We start from the raw sequence: 17,778 nt of genomic DNA on the forward strand, positions 1-17,778 counted from the left end.
GTTAGTTTCAACAAAAGCTAGCTCATTATTTGTGATTTCATGATTTTTTGAAAACAACTAAAACAAGTAAGGAAGGCTAAGTTCGGGTGTAACCGAACATTACATACTCAGCTGAGAGCTTTGTAGACAAAATAAGGGAAAATCACCATTTAGCAAAATGAACCTAGGATAACCCTGGAATGTGTTTGTATGACATGTGTATCAAATGAAAGGTGTTAATGATTATTTAAAACGTAGTGGGCCTTAGTTCTATAGGTGGACGCCTTTTCGATATATCGCAATAAGGGGTGACTCTAGAATGTGTTTGTAGGATATGGGTATCAAATTAAAAGTATTAATGAGGGTTTTAAAAGGGAGTAGCCCTTAGTTGTATATGTGAAGGCGTTTTCGAGATATCGACCAAAATGTGGACCAGGGTGACCCAGAACATCTTCTGTCGGGTACCGCTAATTTATTTATATATGTCATACCATTAACAGTATTCCTGTCAAGATTCCAAGGGCTTTTGATTTCGCCCTGCAGAGCTTTTTCATTTTCTTCAACTTAATATGGTAGGTGTCACACCCATTTTACAAAGTTTTTTCTAAAGTTATATTTTGCATCAATAAACCAATCCAATTACCATGTTTCCTCGCTTTTTTCGTAGTTGGGATAGAATTATGGCATTTTTTTCATTTTTCGTAATTTTCGATGACTAAAATCAAAAACCCCGGCCGCTAGAGTAAGCCGAACTTACTATTTTGTGTAATACGCCAATGCATTCCCAAATTGCGCGTTTACTTTTTTGACAACATTTACATAACTAGAACAATAGCGTCACGGCCGGTCACACCACTATCTACCACTACATACGCCCGAACTGTAATAAGTGATCAGAATGGAATGAACTTAGGCCCAGTTTCTCAATAAGAATTTAAACTCAACTTAAAGGACTACATGTATTTAATTAGCGAGCTTTGCTCATATTGCTTTATACAATGGTTTTTGTAATTGATATTAGAGAAAAATTGTAAGTTTACAAACGGCGATGGTTACTAGGACATGTTTCTGAATTTCACTTCTTCATCAGCTAGCTTTTCGGGAGCTGAGCGTTGAACTCGAATCTCCAACATTCATATCAGTGCAAGCCTTTAGCTGCTAAGCGATATGAATGTCCCGTTGTTCGCTGTACATTTGGTCTCTAAGAGTTGCCTTTTTGTTTATATTCCTTTTGATGGACTACAGCTTAACCCTGCCACTATGGCCGCTTAGGCCGAAAGGTGCAGCAACACAGTATGTTATCGAGCAAAGTGGCTATGTTGAACTCTATACAAATTTAAATAGAGTTTAAACTGGCGCCGAAAAACCTAGCCTTAAAGATATTTCATTTTCTTGGCGATTTCTATCACGAATGAGTAAACTGCTCATACAAATTATCAAGATTTACTTCAAAGTGCAAAGTTTTGCATTTGACGAAAGATTCGAAATCGTGGTTTCGACAAGGTAGATCTGTTTCACAAACCGTGAGGGAATCAAACGTTCACCCTTTTTCTGTAAGAGCTCTCTAGTTATATATAAATCTGTTGGCATAGTTGCAACTTTGACGCTTGCTACTTTTAACGAATCATTGATTAATTTAGATACGGGCTCAGCATCCACCGATCCACCGGTTGTTTGAACATAGCTAATCGCTCACTGGTCCACGGTACACTAACGCTAACATCCCTTTGGGTATCTTCAGCTATCCTATAATTCTGAGGATATCCGGCAACCGATTTTTCGCCATTTGTTCCAACAGCAGTTAGCGTACAGCCGATTTTAAAAACGCTTCCCCTTCCTTCAACAACCGATTTAGTCATCTCTCCCGCACCTCTATCATCTAATTACAATACTCCGTCAATGTATGTTTTTATATCCCAATCAAAAAGCACCAAAAGTACGTCGATTTGACTCTGGATTGGCTTTATAAAAGGGATAAAGTAGTCACTCAGTGTCAACGAATTGGTTGTACTCTTGGCATCGAAGAAGCGTTCTGCAAAGTTTTGCCAGCTCCAAATGGCTCTGACACAGCTCCTATCATTTATTTGTAAAGTCAGAGCCATTTCGTGCTGACAAGACTTTGTGGAACGCTTCTCCGATGTCAAGAGTACCACTAATTCCTTGACCCCGAGAGACCACTTTATCGCTTTATGCTATGATAGAAACTGTGTCCACTGCCAGCGGGTTAGAAGGATTAGAATATATCCGCGGGAGTTATGCTTGTCGTAAAAGGCGACTCAAATAACCAGCTATGCTATGGGTTGTATAGAGCAATCCTTTCAAGGGAATGTCATCGCAATTTATAGCTTTTCTAACTCAATTGTCTATCTCACCTACCGGTGGCGAATTCTGTTTTATTTAGCAGGTGAGGCTAGCTTCGATTAAAACACACTGGCTACAAAGATGAAAAAGCTCCACCGAATTTCTCTGTTTGTACGTAATGAACTGAGCCGTTCGTATTATACCAACCCTATCTTTGTATGCAATGCTAAACCTGCAACCAGTTGTCATTGTTGGAAAAGTTTTGAAAAAAGTGGTATTATGAGAATTGCGGACACCCCGGAATTCTTACTAGTTCCGACGTCATATCTAGCAGAATATATTACTATTCACATGACTCTGACTCAGTTTCCTCCTTCACCACGCTTCATTGGGAGGAGGAGAATTTCGAAAAGACCTCGAATTTAAAACGCAATTCTGGGAAAGCTGGTTGTACCACGCGCCTTTCAGAAAAAATTTTAATTCGCTATAACTCGAAAATAAATCAAGCAAGAGGATGAAATGAGGTTGCGAGGTAGGGGAGAATAAGGTGAAGATGAGGTGAGAAAAAGGCTTAAAAAGCATGAAGAATATGAAACCTTATCGAAAGGATAAAGGTGAGAAAAGAAATCGAAATGAAAAATTAAAAGGTCAAAGGAAAGTGAGGGGGATTGTAAGAGCAGAAGGAGAAAGAGGTGGGGCAAAAGCAAAATAAATTAAGTTATTCTCATATTAAGATCTCTCTGCGATTACTTTATTGCACTTCCGAGCAAACCCGCCTTTATACTAATATAATTGTTAGAATATTAGTAATCAGCAAAACCCACCGAGATATTTCCATCTCAGAAAAGCTTCTAGTTTACCTACCAGCTCATCCTTTTTAAGCTCTCGAAAATTATTAAAGCTTTACAAGATTTTGCAGCAAAAATCCATTCTTCCTCGCTTTTCAATCACCATATGCAGGTGGCGCTGACATTATTTATTCTATTTTCATAAAAATAAAAAAATTAAAAACGTATGTATAAGAGCTCTTAGTGGCAAGGTGGTGGCATCATGCTCTCAGTGGCATATAGCTATGAAAAAATATAAAAGTATTGTACTATATCAGCGGCTACCTTTTTGCACATTAATTATGAAATCCTTTGAGTATTTGCCAAAAACATGTAAAAAATCAAAATCAACAAAGTCCAAGTGCAAGAAACCAGAAGATACGAGCTAATGCTAATTTGTATTAATATTCGGAAACGTTTTATTTTCAGTTTTTTTACTTTTGCTGGCATTTTTAATTTCTGTTTTTCAGTTTAAACTTCATTCACATGCAAAATTATGTTATCTTTTATTTTGTTTTCATCCCTCTCTCATTATTATTTGTACTCATTTCCTGCGAATGCACTTTTGCATATCAACTGAAGTAAGTTCGCTTGTACGTGAATACCCACACTTGCATTCTCTTTCCACTCAGTTAAAAAAAAAAAAAACAAATTCTCCGGCTGCTTTGGCACTTTTTCTTTTGCAATTCAAACTGATTTTTGCCATTCTTTTATGGAGCTAAATGTTCCTATTTTTTTAATAGACTGTGAAAAAAAAACACCAAAAAAAAATCAGCGCCTTTTATTTATTTAGATGTCTGCCAGTTGCAGGCGCTGATGAGTGAGTTTGCTTGTTAATTTGCTACTTTTGTTATTGTTGTTGTTGTTGCAGTAAGTACATGTTGTTGGCATTGGCAACATTGGTTGCGCCTGTGGGATATGCTGTTGCGGCGCATTTGCATGCGGTGCGGTTAGATGGCACTTTTTGTGGTTGGGTACAAGCTAAAGACAACCTCGTCGTTCGACGGTGCATTGAGACTGCTGCACTACGATTGTAGACATAGAAAATACTTAAATAAAATATTATTTAATACTTACTAAACTTTTGGGTCAAAGCTTTTCATTACTCTGCCATAAGTATACGATATAATAAGTAGAAGAACAGATTCACGCGATCTCCTCAGCTCCTACGCTTCAAGTAATTCCTGAGAAAAAATCCATCTGGGCATAACTCAAGTCAATGTACTAGGTTCTCATTTTGATGGGCATCCTAAAACCCCTTGGAGTTTTCAAAACTTATGATCCTTTTTTCAGACCCTCTTTGAAGATTTTTAGTTATGAAATTGAACCTGATATATTGATCCACTTCCATTCAAACTCAATCTTCCCGTGGACTCCGTTCTACCCTACCTCTACCACCAACTCTACCTCCCCCTGTATCTCTGCCTCTCTCTAGCTCCACCTCCACCTCTACCTCTATTTGTATTTCTGTCTCTACGTCTACCACGACTAACTCTAGCTCAAACTCTAACTATACCTCTGTTCCTACCCCTATTTCTACCTCTACCTCCGCCTATTTAGAAGTGTGATGCGAGTGCCAACAAGCTCTAAAAAAGTTAATAGTATCTATAGTGACTTATCATGTCAACCTGAATTAGTCTAGCTTAAGTTTTTTGAGCTGACATCGGAACTTCCAACACTTCCTTTCGAAGATTGTGAATTTTCTCGGTGAGGCCAAGGCCGGAGGTGTATTTGTCCAATCATATGCTCTGCAATGATTCTTCCTTAACCCACCGTATGAACTTAAATAGGACAGAAATCTCCAACTTGCTTACCTCCGCTAAATTGTCCTAAAGCCGCTCACCTAGAAGTCTGAGTCATATTATCCACGATCCCGGGCATCTGCAAAGAAATGGCGCAACGATTCCTTTTCCTCTTCGTTAATTATGGCAAATCCTGCAAAGGGAGCTTATTGGTATATTCCATCTTCGAAACCTCGGTGCAATAGAAGAGTGAATTGTAAGTACTCTCACTGCAGATTTGTTTAGTTTGAGAATATAGTCCGTTCCTGTCCTATGGAAACACTGCCATAATGACTGGCCTTGTAAACTCGCAATCATCCCACATCATCTGTTACTCGAATGATATATTCATCGATTTTCTTCAAGAGATAACCGCATTATGGTCGTGGAACTTTCCGACTCGTTTATATCAATTTTGGAAACTTCCTTAAATTTTGGTGTACAAAGGTGAAAAACACCTCCATACAAGGCAGTCTGGCTTTCGACATAAAGGGTTACATGGGCATCTGAGAGCCGTCCGGCTGATCTCACTATGGCGCAGGGACTACATTGTAAAAGTAAGGAAGTAAGGGAAACTGATTGACCGGCAGATGCTTCGCTTATAGCCCAACGAGTTAGGGAGCTTAGAGTATTGCTACGGTAGACTTGTTTGTCATATGACGTGACGAAAATCCACAAATCCCAAGGTTTGAGGAGTCAAACAAATCGTTTCCATCCCAGTTGGGCTCGTACCAAATGTGCTAGTATCCGAAAGTACAGATAACTATCCGTACAAGGGATTACTCATATCAGTAACACTACCCTAAACCTACAATTTTCGCTGTTTATGCTGGTTCCTTTTTTTATGCTGGTTCCTAGAGAGACGAAGTCCTTAACAATATCGAATTTATAAGATTCAACAGTGGCATGGCTGCCCAGGGGCGAATTCCTTGGAAGACATCATTTAGCGCAAGTTCAACTTTTTTTCCTCTTTTTCTAATCCAGAGAAGGCATAACTCATGGCGCTGGACGGACCGGCAATTGAAATTTTGGACTGAGTAGGCCCCTGAAAATTAGACTCCTCTATCGGCAAACAAAAATCACGCCCTTCAAGTCGCTCATCATACCTGTCCTGATGTATGGCTCGGAATCACGGACAGCGTCAAGAGAAGAAGAGATTGCCGTTGGAATGTTTGAGGGAAAAGTTCCAAGGCTTCGCTGGCCTGGGCATGTTATGCGAATGGACAGGAGAGACGCTCCGGCCAAGAAAGTATTTCAATCGACACCGCAATTCGGAAGCAGACGAAGGGACTCTCTCCATGAATTGGGAGAGGCGAGTTTAGAAAGTGATAGTTGTTTTTCTGGTAAACAGAACGTTGTGTGGGGTTTACCCAGCCCGTATTGACCCTTTACCGCCAAATGCTGCAAAGTGATGTTAACTGTGAATAGTAAACTGAATCCTCAGCGTTACTCCAGTATTTTTGCTCTGAAGAATTCCAGGACTTCATTGCTACCAGTACTAACAGGTGAAGCGACAGCGGACCTTCTTCAAAGGTCCCACTGCATGTCATTCTGTTTACCGATCTCATAACTAAAGTTGAAGAATTCACCTCCGAACATAGAATCAATCCCTAGAGGATGGGTTTTAATGTGGTACAACTATCCCGCAGATGGCATAAGTTTTAGCAATGTCGAGGGAGCTTGCCAGGGTATTCTCCTTCAGAGATTTCCTGAATCCTGATCTTTCAACCGATTTCGCCATCCCGTATGAGCGTTGAGCTGCCGCCATAGGCGGAAGTTAAAAAGTGGCTTATGTGCTGGTTAAGTCATACCACAGCTTTTCGGTACACGGAAGAAAGGCTTATTGGCCCGTACTCTTTGACTTATAAGTGGTTTGGCTTACCTGACGAATGTCGTCAAGATTGAAAACCACCCGTATAAAGCACAAGGCTTTCAAAACTTACATAAGTGCATATCAGTACTCATCAACCTGAATTACTTTCACAAACAAGAAAAAACCTTTAAACAAACTCAGCATTTAAGTCTGTATCTCTGGCCAAATTTTAAACGGACCACTAAATTATAAACCCGAAAATTGAGCGTACAAATGCACGCGTGCGCAGCTATTACAACATTTTCACACGCTAACAACAAATAAGCGCATAAATTTACCAACAATTACCTAAGCATGCAAATATTTTTTCTGGGGGGTTCCAAAAAAATGCCGTTGCCTTGGCTTAGTAAGTATTTGTTAGCTGCCAATTCACGATATTGACGTATGAACGCCTTAGCCAGTTCACATCTCATTCATTCGTGGCGATAATCATGGCTTACACCCAATCAATGCGCATGCATCTCACAAAGTAAACTCAAACGAGAAACAAGTAAGGGTGTCTAAGTTCGGCTATGACCGAACATTATATACTCAGCGTGAGTTTCAATTATTCATTACAGATACATTACCTTTTATAATTTTGTTACGAGGGAATTTTTATTTTTTTTAGGCTCCAGAAATGTTGTGTAATGCTTGATCAAAATTTAGGCGTGGCACCGCCCATTGAAAAAAAAAATGTCTCTCATTTATCTCTTACAATGAAGTGATATATCATTAATATAAAACTATTTTTAGCTTAGATATGGCTTATTTTTTTAGTCTACAACCCTTTTGAACATATTTTATATAAAAGTGGGGGTGGTCCTTAAGCAATCCCGTCCATTTTTACTAGAAATATTTCTTGCTATAAAGAAAATGTACTCCAATTTTATTACGATATTTTAAATTTTGTTCGTGTTATCGCTTCCGAAACATAGAAAAGTGCTTAGTGAAAAAAGGGGAAGTGCCACGCTCATTTTCAAAACTTTGAATATTTTTCAACTTATTGTTTAATTCCATTTAGAAAGTAAAATACCATTGATATTAAGCTCTTTTTCGCAAAGGTATAGCTCATTTTATTCGTCTACGACACTTTTATAAGTATTTTATATAAATGTGGGCGTTGTCATTAACCGATCTCGTCCCTTTTTTCTAGTAATATCTCCTGCTATAAGTAAAATATGTGTACGCAATCATATTACACTGAAAGAAATGGTGCTAGTAAAATCAACATATCTGTTCTGTTGTTCTTGACTTAACGGAGATGCGGTGAAATTGATCGAATTATGGTTAATTCGACCGAGTTCTTTGTCAAGCGAACAAATTAGACAGAAGAGAAATGGTCGCTCTGGAGTTAACAAAATTCTGTAAAATTGACAGATTCCTAATCAATCTAACTGATTTTTCTGTTAACACAACTGATCTCACTGGTCATTTCAACAGCGACCAATAGTCAATACATGAGCAAATTTCAAAGAGAATTTTACGCTCACTGCGCTCTCTACTTTGTGCTTATGACAATGGAGTCACTTGTTTAAAAAACAATACCAAAATAAGAAAAAACACACAAACTTGGGAAAACAATAAAAAACTAGTCTTTCAGTTATCAATACAAAAAGAAAAACCATTTTTTGAGGGACACCTATTTATCGGGCACAATTTTGCAACTTCTCATCCAAGCGAAATGCAAAATTGCGCCCACTTGTTGCAAAAGTTTTGTTTGAACGAACAAGATTTTTCCAGTTAGTAACATTTTGCTCAAGTTTTTGCGAATTTTCACTCACGGAACGAATTTAATAACGTAATAAAAAACATCCTCTTTTAATGTTGATGTTTCCGACAACATAAAAGTTTGAGTTGTTTTGGAACCGTTTCAACTTAAAGTGTTACGAAAATTAAACTTGCCGAATTACATGTAAAGTTACTCCAGTGGTGAATTAACTTCTAGCGATTGATTCTTTACTTTTCAATAACTTACAAGTTCTCTATTTGAAATGTTATGTCAAGCATTTATACTACAAGTTCGAAACAATCAAGGGTGGCAACTACATGCGAGAGAAGAAATTGAGAATGAGCTGAGCTGCAACTGAAAGAATTGAGAATCAGTTTTGTGACTACTATTTTCATTTCTATTTGCAAAGCGAAGTTCAAAACTATAAACAAAATAAATTATAAAATATAAAATTTGGTGAAAGTGTGTTTAATAAAACAAAATAATTAAGTTTTTAATGTTTAATATGTTCCAGCATATTTGATGTACGCTCAATTGAAGTTCGGTTAGTAAGTGTGTACATATGTATGTATATGTAGCAAGCATGCGTATTTATGTATTCACATATTTACGCATGTGTGTATATGGCCACCATGGTGTGATGGTAGCGTGCTCTGCCTGCCACACCGTATGCCCTGGGTTCGCACCCCGGGGAAAGCAACATCAACATTTTAGAAATAAGGTTTTTCAATTAGAAGAAAATTTCTCTAAGCGGGGTCGCCCTTCGGCAGTGTTTGGCAAGCGCTCCGAGTGTATTTCTGCCATGAAAAGCTCTCAGTGAAAGTTCATCTGCCTTGCAGATGTCGTTCGGAGTCGGCATAAAACATGTAGGTCCGGTCCGGCCAATTTGTATGGAAAATCAAGAGAAGCCCGACGCAAATTGGAAGAGAATGTGAGAAATTTATGTATATGGCAACATAGGTACTTTCGTACAAAGCTGTCGCAACAACTTGTTTTGTTCATTTGACTACTAAAACGGTCAATTACGAATCCACGATTTGTGCGCAGTTTATTCAACATCTTGTTGCGATGGATTAAAGTTAACAAAAATTTCGGTTGAATTGACCCGTATTTCGGTAGATTTTACCAGCCTTTTTCTTTCAGTGTACAATCGGTTAAATTTTCTTCGTGTTAGGGCTCCCGAAACATAGAAAATTGCTTAGTTATAAAAGTGCCACGCCCATTTTCAAAAATTTTATATTTTTTCCTTTTTTTGTTATAATTTTGCTTCGGAAAAGAAATACCATTGATATAAAACTCTTTTTTACAAAGATGTGGCTTATTTTATTCGTCCACGACTCTTTTGAAAGTCTTTTATATAAAAGTGGGCGTGGTACTTAAAAAATTTCGCAAATTTTGCTTCGAAGCATTTTTTATAATAATGGCAACCTCCCTGTCGAACTTTGCTATGATAGGTTCAACGGTTTTTGATTTATGTTTAATAATATTTGTAAAATTGATTTTATCAAAAGTAGACTTTACCACGCCCATTTTCAAAAATTTCATATTTGTATCAAGAGTCTCAATATCAGTCTACTTTTCAAATTTCAACAATTCAGGTGTATTGTTTACTAAATAATCAGGTTTTTGCGTTTTCCAAAATGTTATATACATAAAAAGTGGGCGTGGTTTTCATCCGATTTCAATCATTTTCAATAGCGTTGGCAGATAAGTGCCAAGGAAACCATATACCATTTAAATAATATATCTCAATATCTACTCAAGTTATCGCGATCACAGACAGACGGACGGATGGACGGACGGACGTGCAAGGCTAAATCAATTCCTATTTTCATCCTGAGCATTTTGATATATGGTAGTCTATATTTATGTCGATTCGTGTTACGATCACGCTGAGTATAAAAATAAAACCTAATACACATCCTTACTTACATCACAGGCTCACTACCCACCCTAGGTGCCCCTCTTCTCACATGCAACCACTTAGTTAAATGCCATGTTTTGGAGTCCATGCAACTACCAAGCAGCACATTTTTACTTATGTGTACTTAACTATGAGTATTTACTTGCATCATGGGCAAACATATGAGGAATGAATGGTCCGGCAAGGCTTGATGGTAAGTGGCGCATCCCCATTAGGGCAATTACAATTCGTGCGCGACTATGATTCCGGCATTTGAGCAACAATAAAAAACAAGTGAATTGTTTGAACGAAATCATGTGAAATTACATACCATCATACTGCACTTAAAACAAAATCAAACGAGTGAAGGGTGAATGCATGTTAACAATAAATTTTGGCCTCAACTAAAGCGATTAATCGGAATTTTTTCGCTGCAAAGAAAAAATAAAATAAAGTCTTCTCTGGAAAGACTCGTAAGAAAATCTCACTTACATACTTAAGTGCTCAAACATTCATACGTATGTGATGTTTGTGCTGTAATGTAAGCTCGCATTTAAAAATCCATAACTCATATAAGGCTGGAAAACTGATATGCTGGCCGATAGAATGCGGTGAATTGAACTAAGCTGCAAGGTGTTTTTGAACTCATAATTAAACAGGGTGGTAGGTAAAGTGTAGAGTGTTGTTTTTATCTAAAGTACTTCGCTCTAGTGGAACTTCAAGCCTTCTGGTAATTTCAACAGGCTTGGGCCATTGACAATTTGTTGTTAGAGGGTTTGCTGCCACATAATAGCTGAATAATGGGCACACTCCAAATGCATGTCTAAATTGACCTAACAGCTGATATGGACATCAGTTGTTAACTTCCAGATATGAAACATAACATACCACACCGGATGCCCTGGGTTCAAACCCCGGGCAAAGCAACATCAAAAATTTTAGAAATAAGGGTTTTCAATTAGAAGACAATTTTTCTAAGCGGGGTCGCCCCTCGGCAGTGTTTGGCAAGCGCTCCGAGTGTATTTCTGCCATGAAAAGTTCTCAGTGAAAACTCATCTGCCTTGCAGATACCGTACGGAGTCGGCATAAAATCATGTACGTCCCGTCCGGCCAATTTGTAGGGAAAATCAAGAGGAGCACGTTGCAAATTGGAAGAGAAGCTCGGCCTTAGATCTCTTTGGAGGTTATCGCGCCTTACGTTTATTTATTTTTTTAAATATTTTTTATTTACAACACTACTATGGTAATAGTATTTCAAAATCAATTTACTCGCGTACTTCACTTAGGGCGTGTTAAAATCAAACTAATTGGTAATTCCTCATCTTGCGCTGCTTTTATATCTCAGTATCCTCTTTCGCCTATTTCTGCTAGTGTTTGGACTTTTCGCGAAAAGTCTTCTTGCATAGTTCCTTATATATTCCTCCTTTCTGTAACTCATAGTTGGTCATTTAGTTGTATATGTACATGTATATGCGTGAATGTCATCTTCGCTCTTAGCTAATTACATGTATGTGTCACTGTTTATCTCTCTTCTTCGGTCTTAGCTGCTGATAACATGTATGCCAAATATTCTCTTCGCTCTTAGCTTGCTTTGCTGTTGTTGTTTATTTATTTACCAGCAGCATAGTGACGGATCGAAACTGCTAATATTCGCCACAATATTACAAACTTTCTGACTATTGGAGGAGTTTTACACCTAGAGAGGGGAGTATAGTCCCAGAGGAAATAAGCTGCCTTCAAGAAATTTGAATCTACAGGATAAAATCGGATTTTGTACGGAAGTATTAAGTCTCGCTAGCATCCATAGAGTACTTCAATCCAAGAAGGGATTTCTTAAAGAAATGATCGGAAACAGTTCCAGAATAGATGTAAACGATGCGAAGATTCAAAGAGTTGTATAGCGCAACCTCCTCAAGGCATTGCCAGCACCATTCATACCTTCTCCAATTTAATTGTCAACTACACCTACCCGTGACGGATTCTTTAACAGGCGAAGCTCTGGCGACCCCAAGTTTTACAGGATAGAAGGGGTTTAAATTACTCAGAAGATTCATTCAGTCATATCAAATCGCGCATCAGGTGGTCGAGCTAGCACGTTAACGTTCATTTCCCACATGGTACTAACAAGGCCTAGCTTATAGCTTATAAGCATATGCCACCAGAATGCAGAGTTCAGTTAGTATACCCATTGTGAGCATTAAGTCTTCTCTCTTCAGAGATACGAGCCACTTTGTGAGTCCAATATCGTAAGATTTGCACATGATCTTAGAAATTTTGCATACCGCGCTTCCATCTATCTTTCCTGCTTGATGGATCATATGCAATTCCTGTCTTCTTTTGATTTCGCCCAAACGGATTGGGACGTTTACCGTCAAGTCAGCAAATGCTGCATCCTCTTTCGCAAACGCATTGGCCTTTTCGTTACTTTCAATACATTTATGGCCGAGCACCCAGTATAGATATATGGTCCGGTCGAAGCGAAGTCTTTCTAATGCTTCTTTACGTTCCATCAAACTTCTTGATGAAGTACTGTGTGAAATTATTACCTTGATCGCCACCTGACTGTCAATATATATATCGACATGACTGCTGCTTAAGCACGCTTTCTTTCAAGGCTTCTGCTGCTCTCTTCACGGCTATGATTTCCGCTTGAAAGATGCTGCAGTAATCTGGGGCAGCCTGTAGAATCTACTTATTTCTGCATCGACACAGTAAACGGGAGACCCAACCCCTTCCATTAGTTTGGAACCATTGGTAATCACGTGTATAGCGTGTTCTGCCATTTATGCACCCTGGGGCAACCCCCCGGCTTAATTGTGACCCTAGGAACTCCTTCGAAGTTCAGACATATGACGACATATTCCGTTTGCCTCATATTAGATGGAGCTATACTGCTATAGCTATACGACGTCCACTCAAGCTGCACCGAGGCCTTAGACCTTGTTGCAGTGGCCCCTAGGTCTGCGGTGGGATGTGCAGAATGGCATGCAATGCTGCTGTAGGGGTAGTTTTTAAACGGTTTTATTTAGCTCGAGTTGACAGGCAGGCCGCATGCACGGCCGCACGGCCGTTGTGAACGAATCTTGTAATTGAAATTTAAGTAACTTCCCGATAAGCTACAAGCTTGAAACTTGGAATATAGTTCAGAGCCCGATGACAATGCAATAATAAGAAAAAAAATCGCAGCTAGGTGGCGCAAGGATCGAGATATTCGCAAAATTCGCATTTGTGGTCCGATTTGGCTCATATTTGGAACAGATAATACATGCAAGAATAGAAATCGACCTGTGAAAAAAAATCGCCGCTAGGTAGCGCTTGGATCGAGATATTCACAAAATTCGTATTTGTGGTCCGATTTGGCTCTTATTTGGAACACATAATACATGCAAGAATAGAAATCGACCTGTGAAAAAAATCGCCGCTAGGTGGCGCATGGATCGAGATATTCACAAAAATCGTATTTGTGGTCCGATTTGGCTCATATTTGGACACATAATACATACAAGAATAAAAAGCGACTTATGAAAAAAAATCGCCGCTAGGTGGAGCAAGGATCGAGATATTCACAAAAATCGTATTTGTGGTCCGATTTGATTTGGTCCATATTTGGAACACATAATACATACACGAATAGAAAGCGACCTATGATGCCCGATTTGGCTCATATTTGGAACAAATATTGCATACAGTCCAGTAGAAGTGACATCAAAATATTTTGGAGTTGGAGGAGGGACAAGCATACGTGGCGCAGAGTCGAGTAAAGTCTTTGGAAGGATTATGTATTGAGGACTTAGTTTGTAACAAATTGTCAGGAAAGAGTCCTTGTAATAATGAGTCACTAAATGAACTGAATAGAATGAGAAATAATAGGCAATTAAATAAAGACTAAAAACTTGAAAATAAAATAATTAAAAAAAATTTTTTAAGTTCATTGGTTTTATTGAAAACAATACTTACATGAAATAATAATAATACGAAAAGCTAGAAAATAATTAGGTAGGTCCTAAGTACTAGTCAACACACTCCTTATCAATCTAGGGCGTTGATCAGACAATTAAATAAAAGCGTTGGACGCGTCATATTTCTATTGATAGTCATAAGTAAAACCAACTGAACCTTAATCAGGTTATGCTACGCCTCACATTTTTAGAAATTTCACGCGCCCAACGCTTTTATTTAATTGTCTGATCAACGCCCTAGATTGATAAGGAGTGTGATGACTAGTACCTAGGACCTACCTAATTATTTTCTAGCTTTTCGTATTATTATTATTTAATGTAAGTATTGTTTTCAATAAAACCATTTAACTTAAAATTTTTTTAAATTATTTTATTATTGCTCTAGTTATGCTAACTTTGATAATCTGCATATCTTTTTGGATAGTAACCCATTCTTTTGGATCTGAGTCCTACCACACATATTTCAGAATGCTATCGAAATGCTTAAAACCATACACCCTGTATCACACATCACACATGATCGAAACAAATATCTCTTTTAAAGATGTAGAGGTGTTTTCGCAACATACAAATTACAGCGGAAATCAGTGCCAACGTTTCTACTCTCAATTCAAGCTCTACAGCTTATGAATGTTTTCCAAGCAACAGCCAAAGTGATGGACTAAGAAAAACAACAAAGCTGGTACTTATTCATACATTGAGTTGGAAATCGAAAGAACAAAAAAACAAGACCGAGGTCTATTATTTGTTGGGCACGAGTAAATTGATTGCATCTGCAATAACGAAAACAAAAACAACTTGCAAGAGAAAAAATGTTGAACACAAAAATAAGAGAAATAGGTATGTAATTGTAAACAGTACTCATACATACATACATATGTACAACAAATACTATTCATATGGACTCAAGCCAAAAAAGTACTCGTATTTCAGCCAAAATGTTATAATTCACATTATATTTAAAATATTACTGGAAAATTAAAGAAATAAAATAAATTAAATAAAACGACTATTACGTTAGCCAATAATATGAGTAAAATGCTAAAACAAACTTGTTTGGAAGGTAACGATGAAGCAAAAAAACGCTCATAAAACACTAAGGCAGGGCATGCGAACTTACATATTGCGCCAAATAGGTTTACAAGCCTTTAATCCGATTTGTCCTGATGTGTATCTTCGAATCATGGATGGTTTCGGGGAAGGATGGGATGACTTCATCTACACATGAATGCAGTGTGGTTAGGTAAAGTTGAACTGGCCAGTCAATAAAGACCTCACATAGACTGATTGTGTTCAAAGTGTTTCCAGAATTTGTTTGACGACCACAGCTTAAAAACCCCAATTAGGTACCAGGACTTATGTTATGAAATAGCTCTGTCCTCTTGACGAATACTAAAAGTTTTATAGAACCTAATTTAATAGTAGCAGTAACCTTGACCTGGCTAGCGCAGGATCCGAACACAGAACGTGCTAAGCCGATTCTTCTTGCAGCTTTCACTTTCTACAACTGCTGTTACTGACGAGGTCCAACTTATAAGCATGTGACGCCAGAAGTCAGGGTCCAATTAGTATGCCCATAGTATTTCTCTCTTCAGAGATATGAGCCACTTTGTGAGGCTTAGGTAGTAAGATTTGCACATTATCTTGGCAATATTGCAGCTCCGCGCTTCTTTTCATACCTTTCCTGCTTGCTGGATCATATGCAACTCCTGTCTCCTTTTTATTTCTCCCAAACGGATGGTAGACTTCACCATCGACTCATTGAGTGCTGCACCCTCATTCGCCAACGCATCGGCCTTTTCGTTACTTTCTATAACTTTATGTCCGGGCACCCAGTATAGATGTATGGTCCGGCCGGAGCGAAGTATCTCTAATGCATTTTGCATTCCAGCACAATTCCTGATGAAGTACTGTGTGAGAGTATTGCCTTAAGCGCCGCCTGACTATCAAGATATATATTGACGTGGCTGCAGCTTAAGCATACTTCCTCCAGAATTTCTGCTGCTTTCTTCACGGCTACAGTTTCGTCCTGAAAGACACTGCAGAGATCTGGGAGCCTGTAGGATCTACTTATTTCTGGATCGGCGCAGTCAATAGCAGACCCGACCCCTTCCGTTAGTTTGGAACCATCGGTATACACGTGCATAGTCCATTTCCGCACCCTTGTGCCAACCCTCCGACTCTACTGTGGCCCCAAGATGTCCTTCGAAGCTCAATTACGGGATCACATGAACGCAGTGAATCCAATAAAAGCTCAGAAGCTTCGTGGCTAGGTCTTGTTATGGGAATGTCCTGTAAACAACCTTATTCGAAAGTAGATTAAGGGGAGACTTTTATGGGGTAACGAGAGCTTCAAACTTTGCTAACTTGGAACAGTAATGTCCATTCGAGTATTCGAGAGCAAAGTTTTTGGGAAGATTTATCACTCCCGTAATGCCAAAGCTTATATGGTTTGGTTCTTATGGAGTAAATAATAACAGCAACGAAATATGAGAAGGCACATGGAACTGGATGTGTTGCTTCGTCCCTGCTTTAAGTCGTGAAAAAAATAATCTGCTTCAGGATCTTGAGGGTAGGGGCTGTCATTTGGTGACGACCTGGCAATTCTTTTCAATTTCTGAAAACACAAAGACACGTTTACCTGAGTGTCGTGACCAGGTGGTCTGAATCATACGGATAAGCTCGTTTTGTTTACGCGGAGGTAAAAGATTCCATAATATAGGCCGCCCTCTCTTGGTAAATCTGGTAACGTGTCTCTGGGAGTGTTCGAAAGAAAAGTTTTTCAAAAGATTTAAGAATCTCTACTCGTTGTCGATGGCTAAAAAAAGTAATCTGACCGGAACTCACCTATGCAAGCAGAGGAAGAGGGCAGCCCCCACTACGTTGGAAGGACCAGGTGAAACACGTTTTAAACTACTTTGGTGTTACCAACTGGCGTCAGTTAAAACAATGAAGAAACTGGTATAACTTGTTAGACGCCCATAACCGGTCAAACGGTTAAGCGCCAATCAAGTTAATTCTATTGGGAGAGTACCGCTGGTAGTCTCTGACAGTGTTTAGTACCTTGGGATTATTCTTGACAGCCCTTTACTGCTGTAGAGAGCCTATTCACAAAAGTTTGTGGTCTCTATACAAGAGTTGTTCATTCACTGAGTGAGGGGTAGGCCTAGAAGGTTTAATGTGGCCATATTATATCGTTCCCGAGATGGTGGAGCTAGTACCTTATTGGTGCTTATTACCGAAACGTACTAGATATATATCCACCAAAGGACCATCAACATCGATAACACCTCCCGAGCCCTTTCGGAACGTCCTTATCTCTACAACAACATCTCAGGCAGCTGTCAAAGCGCTTAGCTCTGTCATTGTCAGATTGAGTGCTGTGAGAGTTTGCTTAACATCACTTGCGTTGGAACCTTAGTACTTTTTGATCAATATTATCCC

This window comes from Eurosta solidaginis, chromosome 3 (genome assembly GCF_040869045.1).
Source record: "Eurosta solidaginis isolate ZX-2024a chromosome 3, ASM4086904v1, whole genome shotgun sequence".
Classification (NCBI taxonomy): Eukaryota; Metazoa; Arthropoda; class Insecta; order Diptera; family Tephritidae; genus Eurosta; species Eurosta solidaginis.